The sequence below is a fragment of the Toxorhynchites rutilus genome, chromosome 1 (genome assembly GCF_029784135.1).
Source record: "Toxorhynchites rutilus septentrionalis strain SRP chromosome 1, ASM2978413v1, whole genome shotgun sequence".
NCBI classification, from domain to species: Eukaryota; Metazoa; Arthropoda; class Insecta; order Diptera; family Culicidae; genus Toxorhynchites; species Toxorhynchites rutilus.
This window is the reverse complement of record NC_073744.1, coordinates 114,397,208-114,407,933: the sequence shown is the minus strand read 5'-3', so window position 1 is coordinate 114,407,933 and position 10,726 is coordinate 114,397,208. Positions and strand designations below refer to the sequence as shown.

At 37.4% G+C, this 10,726-nt stretch overlaps 2 long non-coding RNA genes across 3 annotated transcripts; one reads left to right on the top strand and one right to left on the bottom strand.

The window, feature by feature from the left end:
- Nucleotides 1-201: 201 nt before the first annotated feature.
- Nucleotides 202-1,922, top strand: LOC129777575 (uncharacterized). 2 transcript variants are annotated; one of them, XR_008743269.1, is made up of 4 exons: nucleotides 202-528; nucleotides 650-925; nucleotides 983-1,270; nucleotides 1,335-1,922. It is a non-coding gene; the product is annotated as an uncharacterized LOC129777575 (long non-coding RNA). The 2 variants fall into 2 exon arrangements; XR_008743264.1 differs by having other exon boundaries at nucleotides 645-925.
- A 544-nt stretch (nucleotides 1,923-2,466) lies between these two features.
- On the bottom strand, nucleotides 2,467-4,062 carry LOC129777652 (uncharacterized). The gene is made up of 3 exons (XR_008743278.1): nucleotides 3,932-4,062; nucleotides 3,572-3,864; nucleotides 2,467-3,505 (listed from the first exon to the last, which is right to left on the bottom strand). It is a non-coding gene; the product is annotated as an uncharacterized LOC129777652 (long non-coding RNA).
- Between the last annotated feature and the right edge of the window lie 6,664 nt (nucleotides 4,063-10,726).

The window sequence follows — 10,726 nt, the reverse complement described above, 5'->3', positions numbered from 1 at the left end:
TTCATTGGAGTTGACATTCAGCATTGCCCATTGCCCAGCAATTAATATCAGTACGCATAAAAAATATTCAAAATTATTCCGCAATCTTGTTTGCAATAAGTAACGCGCGTTACATATAGAAAATTCAAATCATATTCATTTCCTCTATTCGTTCGCGATTACGAAGCTATAGTGTTGACATCTAATGTAGTGTGGGGCAATTAACTTTGTCAAATGATCAGGCCGAAATGTAGGTTGAAATTGTTAAGCGATCAGTAGCATTGACATTATTGGTACACCCAAAAGACAGATTACTAAAATAAGCTAATAAATCTTTGGTAAACCAAACATTAGTAGAATATACATATTTTCTGTAAATATTACCGACTGTTAGTAAATGTATAAATGTCAGCTGCAATACACATCCCTACCAACGATTAGTGCATTTTATTGTGCGTTCTCGGTAACTTTGACAATTGTCATCCCTGGTAACCGTGAAAAACTATTTGTCATCATTACAATTTTTCCGTGCTGATAACAACAATAAAGGTAAGTTCTTTGAATAATTTATAAAAATTGCATTTTAACGTTTGTTTTATGACTTATTATTTCATTTCGTTGCTGTATTCCTGATTTTTAAATATCGTCCACCTAATCGAGCATAGCGCAGAAAAACCGATTCAGAGTGGTTTATTGATTTGTTGGACCATTCTTTTTCTAAGCTGGATAAATATGATAAATGTCAGCAGTACTTGCGAGAGCTGATACATCATGGATTGCTATGCAAGCAGTGTAATCTCATAGTGCATCGGAAGTGCGGGGCGGGAAGGGACTTGACAGTCGGACGGTAGAGTTGACCAACCGTAGTCAGCAGGTCTTTGCCAGCAGTTTAACGTAGCCAAGCTGCCGGATTTCCATTTCGTTCGTAACCGTTATTCAGTTAGAGGTATAATTTCGCATCCCCTATTTCAAACGTTATGCTCATTTGATACTCAAAGAGAAGCAGATCGAACGAAATGCAAAAACAACTCGAACGAAATACAGGATGGAATATTATCAAGTTGTTCGAAATATTTCGAATCGATCGAAATACAGAATAGGGCTGAATACTTTGCAACGAGATCGAACAGAAAGCGATGTGTTACTTGAACCTGGATCTGTACAAGCTTCATCGAACGACGCCGCCGAACTACGACGAGGTTAACAATCTGCGTGCTAAAGAAGTTCTTACGGAAGCTGCCTGATCAGATCATTTCGGTTATGTTTTACGACAAATTCGTCGTTGTCTCAAGTAGGATATTTCATACTTGTTTCATATAACTTTTTACTAACTATCCATGTGTCTGTCCACACAGAAATTACCAGTGATGCGGTAGCAGTGGCTTTGCATATCCAGGATCCGCCAATTTACCACAACATGGCGCTCAAGTACATCATGATCCATCTGATACGAATATGCCGAATGCAGTATCAGCGGGGACTGAAAGAGGAGCCGATAATAATGATACAAGTGGTGCCATATTCTGCGTCCTCTTTGGGAGAAAATTGTGTATGTATACGTGCCAGCATTGCACATGTTAAGGCGTTTGTTTATTTTTCCAGTCAAGTCGTGTATAACACGGAAAACCACTTGCGAATAATGGAACTGTTGCTCTATAAGCTGGACTGGAACGAAAAACTACCAGGATTTCTATCTGCTCCTGCGGTACCACCACGGGAAATCTCCCGATGTACGGCTGTGTTACAGCAGCAGCAGCGACAAAAAATACCCGGTTCATCCACTGCTTTACCAGCAGCATAGGCTACTTCAAAAAGGCTGCTGAAAATGGGGGGACAGCGTTGATACGAGCAGTTTGTAATGCAAACACACCAGCTGACCTGTCGGATCATATCGACCGGTTCCTCGAGTTCCAAGTTTATTTGTATAGAAATAAATATTTATTATTTTTATTGATTACAATACATAAAAAAAAAGTTTGTTTTCATTAGAATTGAAAAGAAAATATTACGATTCTAAACCAGCCCCGTGTTGAAAAAGTCACAGGAGGGCTGTGTCCGAGACACAACCGCATAGTTGACGTAGGATTCCGTTAGGCTATCTGTTGATTTTGGATATGTTTGAAGAATTACATGTTACTTCAATATAGAGAAAACATATTTGGAAAGGAAAGGGTAATTTTGTTTTATAATTTTAACTATAAATTTAACTTGCATATATTTGCAATGCCGATTTCCTTCGGGCACCTTGGTTTTGATATCTCTGTTAGGGAACACATTTCGGTGGGAACAAAAGCTCCACCTACTTTCATGTATTTGCAATGTCGATTTCCCCCAGGCAGCTTGGTTTTGATGTTAGGGAACCGCCGCATGTGTCGTCAATTTCGACCAATTAGAAGTTGATATTTCCGTTAGGATAGGGGTTGAGTTTTTTCAATTGTTCGATAGTTAGTTTCATGACATATATTATTTTATTCAATATAAACAATTGTTATGGAGTGCAGAAATCGATTGACGCAAAAATTTTATCAATCCATCATGAAATGACTGAGCAATATGTGTTTGAAATTGGACAATTTTTACGATGTGCTCGATTTTCGATTTTCAATTTGTACCCCAATATGTTCCCGAAAGACTTTATCCTACGTCAAAAATTACATATATGTTTAGGTTATATGTTAAACCAACGTTGAACCGACCGCTTATTGGCGATCTAACGCAAAACGTAAACGATCGGTGAGGCATCTGGATTTTGTTTTTGAACTAAGAAAATGATGCTAATGTAACCTAAAACTCAAAAACAAAACACGTATATTTTACTTCCGGGCTTTCCAAGGAAGTTCTCACATGCAGGAATCGTGCATTTTTCTACTTGTGTTTGATTGTGCTCTCGAATTTCCTTCTTTAATTCAACCATTGTCAACATTTTTATAGTTTTTACTATTGAAAGAGATAAATAAATAACATGTTATATATAAAATTGCGCAGAATTAAATTTCTTACAAACTCATCGCAATCAAATAATCTTTTATGATTATAACATTGTAATTTATGGAAAGAACTACAAACCTTCCATAAGCTCACATGGCAAAATTTAAAACCATCATCACTTTCACCGCAGTGCCGCCTAGGTGTAGATTTGTACGTTAGATCGCCAATAGTGGGTCATACTGGCCGTTTGACATTTGTTTACCATTGTTATTGTGTAATATGTACGAATAATTCGTATTGCATTCGTAATTCCGGCTTTTTGGTAAATGTTACCAATACTCAGTAAATTTATTACCAATACTTAGTAAACATATTACGCGATAACAATGGTAAACAAATGTCAAATCGGCCAGTATAACCCAGTATAAGCAGTCGGTTCAACGTTGGTTTAACATATACCCTAAACATGTTATGTTAACCCAACCTTTATGCATATATTGTTATAAACTTATTGAGCTTTTGTATGTATCTTTATTCATTTATTGAACTATCTAAACTATCGACATCTGATCCTGCATCGATTGGGTCTGATCCATGGCTACAAATTAGAACAAAATACGCAATTATTACTACAAATAGCTACGACAGACTACTCAATTCTCACCATTATCATCTCCCAGGACCAGCGTGTAATTACTTCTCAGCCAAACACATTCGGGAGATATCACGAAGCTGACAAAACCCAGGCGGAATTAAGTGAGGCCTAATCCAATTGATCGAACCACCGATCACAATCGTCTGCAAAACGTTTATGAAGTTGTCCTTGACCAAATCCAACAGCATAAAGGCAACACTAGGACTCGACAGGGCTCGATTTTGTGTATCGAAGTACCCAGATTCCTTATTATTGAAGTAATGTCTCCGCATTCTCCCGCAGCAGACGAGCACAAATCATTGCTATCCAATTTGTATCAATATTAATTAAAGAACATAAATTGAATTGATTTTCACGAATATTACTTACCTGTCCCGAATCTGAGTGAATACGACCTTCTTCTGTGAAGAAATAAATATTGGAGATTAGTACCGTGCAACTCAATTAACAACTTGGTAATTAGGCTAATGAAGTTATATTTACATTTTCCTCGCGGTTGCCAGTAATGACAATCGTAAAATTTACTAATACCGCGAAGTAAAATGAATCCATCGTTGGTAGGGATGTGTATTGCATCTGACATTCATTTTAAACCGGCGCCACACGATGCTACGAACACCCCCGAATATTGGGCGCTCGATGGTTAGACGCATCGTGTAGGACGAACTACGAGCCTCCAATGTCGAATATTCTCGTTGGAAGGTACCGATTGTTTGGACCGATTGCATTGAATCGAACATTCACTTCACCGTGTAGCAGCACATTCGTCACAACCAAGGCGCCTAGAAGTATATCCTAAGGTGGGCCAACTTGCTAAAACCACTCTTCAGCCATCTTGGAAGTCTACTGTGTTTTGTTTGTAAACAAAACACAAAACGCTTGTGCCCAAGCTCGCTCGTGATCAGTCTGTCTCTTTCACGCTTCAAGCAAAAAATTTCCCTTCTGCTTCCTCCGTACTGTTTTCATATACCGCTCCCTAACCAACTTAGTGATGAAACGGCCTCACCTTAGGATATACTTCTAGGCGCCTTGGTCACAACATTTGTCGATTCATCGAGTCAAATGTTTGAGTCCAACATTCGAGTGAAACGTTGGACGAATCGTGTAGCGCCCGTATTACAAACGATTGGTAATATTTACAGAAAATTTGTACATTCTACTGTTTGCATTACAAAAGATCTGGAAGCATTTTTTAGTAATCCATTTTCTGGGTGTATCGACACAACTCGAGGATAAACAAAACAAAATACAACTGACGTTTCTTTTACGGTGGGTATAATCTCGTGATATATTCATGTGAAGAAATATGATGAGATTTATAGAAATCGCATCAACCGTTTACACTAGCGCGAACTTATATACTGAATATATTCACATTTTCAGTGAATTTATTCACATGAAGTAGAACTGCATCCAGCTTTAGTGATTTCTCACCAGTGAGAAATTCACCAGCGTTTACATATGCCTGAATTTAACCTATACATAGCGGTTATATATACCTCGAAGAAGAGTATCATACATATTCTCACCCGTTTACATCTATTTCCGTGTGATTAAATTTATCTATAGCTATAGATCTTCCGAATGTAAACGCGCCATTAGAAACGACATTGGAAATGAACACGGGGTCATTTTGGTATCCACTCCATTTTCTACACGAAGTTCATTTTTACACTTCACGAAACGGGAATGAGTACAACAAAGTGAAGTGAGATGTAAGCGTAGTGGGAACGTAAGTGTACGTGGATACGGGAATAAGGCCCTCTATTACACTAAGGCTACTTTGGATCGGAATACGCAGGAAAATTTGATTTACGAATAGAAACAAACAATTTTGTTCGATAGTAGCTGACGAATTCGAACGAAGCAAGCAATTTAACCCCACCAATACACCTTAATGTGGTTGTTTACTTTTACTATTGCATACAATTCACTATTGCACACAATTCGTACGACCAGTTTTCTGCATCCAGTGTCACCGCCGCCTAAGTCACGCAACACCCTCTGAAGGAAAACAAAAATGGCGATCGCGTAGCAACTATCGAACGTGTTGGTTCCTAAGGGGATTAGTTGTCGAATTTGTATCGTTTTTATTCGAGAATAAAGATTTTGTATCGTTAGACATTTTTTTATACGAATTTTTTTCTGCAAAAAATCGGTTGCGTGACTTATGCGTCACCCTGTACGTTTCTCTGTGTAATAGAGTAACAGGTTTTTCCTCAAATTCTGAAAAAATCTTGAACCTAAATTAGATCTGGTAGTAATCTTATTTAATAATAATGAGTTTCAGTAGGAATTTCAAAAAAATTATAAAAAATTGATTAAGTAGGAGCAAAGAATTGCTACGTGTTTTATGCATTCAAGTAACAGCAAGTAATAACTTTCATTCAAATTTTAAGAATATAAAATTGCATTTGGGCCCACTAAACTGATAGAGAGTGAATTACCTCACAAACATAGATTTTAACACAAGATGTCGCACAGTATCCTAGACACCACGAATGATAGTGTCCCTACTGTATTACAGAAATGATGGAGCGAGATCAAAGTACGTATAATAGAAGTTAAGCGATATCACGGTGCACACGGAGAGCGAATGTGTTTCACACACAAAGAAGATAGTAATAAAAAATCCTCAATTTGTTCGAGGCTCTGAAGTTTTATCAATATTTCTTGAATGCCATTTGTGTTGGAGTGCTACGTCCGCGATGCCGGGCAGAATAATTTTGTAGCAGAACCGAAAGTTTTGAAGAAAGCCGGATAACTTCCCACCGTTTTCCGACCAACAAATTGTTGATCTTAATGGGATACTGTTTTAACCAACCGGGTGCTATGATTGATGCTAGAATCATTAGCAAAATCTCAAGCAGAACTGTCAGTGAGATACCCAATTCATGTGAAAACAAAGGGAAAATGTAAGTGGGATACTCGATATGTTGGTTCCTGTCAGTTCAATAGGGATTCTCTATAGACGTCACCCGGGTTGTTTTAACCGATAATCAGCAACGAAGACGTCTTCGTACTGGAGGTAAGTGTGTTTTGTGATGAGATAAACTAATCGAAGACGTTTCCAGCTATCCCATACATTCGCTCCATGAATCTTTCAGAACGTTCCGCCACCATTCGTAGCATATCTAACATTATCAAAGAATCTGATAAAGCTGCTACCGGAAACCATTCCGATGATTCTTAATTGCCAATTGCCAATGTTTTAATAAAAGAGAAAAAAAAGTAGTGTGGGACTTATCTTTCATCATATTCTCAATTTGCGGGACCGACACTGCTTCGACATAACCTCTCCTCACATTTGTGCATCGGTGTTTGCATTATTTTTTTAACACAGGTGCGATAGTTTTACTGTTTTAGATTTTAAAATGATTAAGTAGACTGCTATTTCATCATTTCGAAACATATTTTGAGACAGTTCTTGTGGTACAATTTTAAAAACAGTAAAAAATTTTCGAATTTATACGATTTGATCGATGGTTTATTACTTTTTTTGCTTCTTTTCTTTGCCTATCACTACTTGAACAAAGACTACCTTCTTATTCTACGTACTTTGGAACGAGATCAGAAAATCCGGATTTGCATCATTATTGCCCGTATAAATTTTGTCAACCTTATATGGTCATTGTTATTGTCATTTTGATGAAGTAATGTCATTATTATTTATGGTGTAAGGGACCCTTTAGAATTGGAATAAATATTACTGATATCATTTTAATACTTAAACCAGACATTGCTTAAATTTATCTAATCATTCTCCTATAAATTTTCTGATGATTTCAACAGAATTAAGAATTGATAGATGTAAGAATTGAACTCGTGACCTATAGCGTGAGAGGCATGGATGTTGGCACTACGCCGCTCCTCATTCATCATTATGATACACTATATTGCATAACGATTGAACCTAAATTTGTTTGTATGTAAGGGGGAATATAGTAACTATATCGCTTTATGTATCCAGCTTCGTAACCATCATCGTTTCATTCTTACTTAATTTTACTTAGACATTACCAAATTGGGTGGGTTATATCTATGATATAACCGCAATATTCATGTGGTTTCTGCATGTGTGAAAGTTCTCACATGCAGGAACCATGCATTTTTCAACTTGGTTTTGATTGTGCTTAGTGATCCCCGATAATCGTTCGATTAATCGATTAATCGAATACTTTCTACAGAAATCGATTATTAATCGAACGAATACTGCACAACCAATAATCGAAGCGAACGAATTATTTACTTCGATTAATCTATCCAAACCCAGAGAGAAAAAAACGTACGGCCGCTGCAGTTTTATCCTGAAAATCAATCATTATCTTTGATACTACCCTTTGTTCGTAAACGATGCTCAATGGCGTCAACGCCAATTAAGCTTCGTTTACGACTTTAGCGAAGCGTAAAAGATAATAATTGATTTTCAGGCGGAATGAACACTTTTTTGATTCCATATGGCTTTCTACCAAATGAGAAATATTAGTCTAACTAATTATTTCTCTCAGTGTGACTATTAATCGATTATTTGGGGCGATTAATCGTATCGAACAACAAACTGCTGAAAACTATTCGATTAGCTGATGAACGATTAATTTCAAAAATCGGGGATCACTAATTGTACTCTCGAATTAACTTTTTTGATTCAACCATTGTCAATATTTATACAGTTTCCACTACTGAAAGAGGTAAGAAAATAACATGTTATGTATAAAATGGCGCAGAATTAAATTTCTTCCAAACTCATCACAATCAAATAATATTTTATGATTATAACATTGTAATTTATGGAAAGAACTACAAACCTTCCATAAACTCACATTGCAAAATTCAAAACCATCTCACTTTCACCGCAGCGCCGCCTAGGTGTAGATTTGTACGTTAGATCGCCAATTGACGAATTTACGTTGGATTTACAACCAGATGGCGCAGCGAGTAAAATGAGGATGTTTTGTTTTTGACGTAGGACTACGTCTTTCATTTCTATACCGGGGTGTAAAATCAAAGTTTCGAAAACGAAAGCGTTACGCCGGAGACCGAGATTTTGAGCGTTAATAGCTCTTAAACAACTGAACGAAATGGTATGATAAACATTTCATTCGAAAGATAAAATGTCTACGCGTTCTATACTTGTTACTTTTTGATCCAAAAACTTGTTTCAATAGTCTTAAAATTGCTTTTAAAACAAGCTATTGAAATCACCAATCGGTATACAAGCGAGCGCCGCTCGGAAATCCACTCAGTTCTAATTGAACAGCGATTGGAGCATGTTGTCGCTGTTGTGGTGAAGCTCTTCGTTTATCATGAAAGCGCGGATGAACGGTGTCACCTGTTTGTGCACCCTAGGTCAGAAGGGAATCCATCAGGAGGAGAGTGATGCCACAAACGGTTCCCCGGGAAGACATCGCTACACACACATACACGCGCGGAATTCTTTCCGTTTGGCTTTCCATTCAGCATCGAGAAAGTTCCGGAAAGATCTAATCATTTCTGGAAAATAATCTGCCAGTTCCTCTGGGAATTTAAAAATACATTCATGTGAAAGAGTTTATTTGAATGTTTTCTAACCATATAACACAGCGGTCAAATACATTTGATTTTGTAATTTTTCAACCAAGTGTAATTAGCAGGAAAGCTTCTGAAGATTATTCTTCCCCATCAGTAGGATATTTCCGTATCTAATATTGTATGCGATTATTGCTCAGTCGCCGAAAGTTTCGAGCTCAGAGAGTTCATTCCCCTCTAGTATGCCTTCCAAATTGCCATCGTAAACCACACCTTCTCTCGATTCAATCACACACAAAAAGCATACTTAAGCGATATTCTGGTGGTGAGACACATTTATTTTTCGTGAGGACATCGACAAGACAACATCGTTGCCTAACGTGCTGGAAGAGGTAGACGGCGAAGGATCGACACATACACGCGCAGAATTCTTTCAGTTTGGATGCCATTCAGCATCGAGAAAGTTCCGGAAAGATCTAATCATTGCTGGACAATAATCTGCCAGTTCCTCTGGGAATTTAAAAATACATTCATGTGAAAGAGTTTATTTGAATGCTTTCTATCCATGTAACACTGTGACCAAAAATGTTTCAAGCAAGTGCTATTAACAGATGGTTATCGAATTAGCATTAACCACTGGTGGGCTTCCAGTATCGAGGAAAATATGGAAATATCTAATCATTACTGAAAATAATCTGCCAGTTCCTCTGGGAATTTAAAAATACATTCATGTGAAAGAGTTTATTTGAATGTTTTCCATCCATGTAACACTGTGACCAAATACATTTGGTTTTGTGATTTTTCAATTAATCGCAATTAACAGGATAGCTTCTGAAGATTATTCTTCCTCATCGGTAGGATATTTTCGTATTCAATATTGTATGCGCCCGCAATCGATTATTGCTCAGTCGCCGAAAGTTCCGAGCTCAGAGAGTTCATTCCCCTCTAGTTTGCCTTCCAAATTGCCATCGTAAACCACGCCTTCTCTCGATTCAATCACGCACAAAAAGCATACTTAAGCGATATTCTGGTGGTGAGACGCATTCATTTTTCGTGAGGACATCGACAAGACAACATCGTTGCTGAGGATGCTGGAGGAGGTGGACGGCGAAGGATCGACACATACACGCGCAGAATTCTTTCCGTTTGGATGCCATTCAGCATCGAGAAAGTTCCGGAAAGATCTAATCATTGCTGGAAAATAATCTGCCAGTTCCTCTGGGAATTTAAAAATACATTCATGTGAAAGAGTTTATTTGAATGTTTTCTATTCATGTAACACTGTGACCAAATATTTTTCAATCAAGTACTATCAATAGGTGGTTATCGAGTTAGTATTAACCACTGGTGGGCTTCCAGTATCGAGGAAAATGTGGAAATATCTAATCGTTTCTGAAAATAATCTGCCAGTTCCCTTGGGAATTTTAAAATACATTCATGTGAAAGAGTTTATTTGAATGTTTTCTATCCATGTAACACTGTGACCAAATATGTTTCAATCAAGTGCTATTAACAGGTGGTTATCGAGTTAGCATAAACCACTGGTGGGCTTACAGTATGTGGAAATGTGTAAAATGTGGAAATATCTAATCGTTACTGAAAATAATCTGCCAGTTCCCCTTGGAATTGAAAATTACATTTCAGCGAAAGAGTTTATTT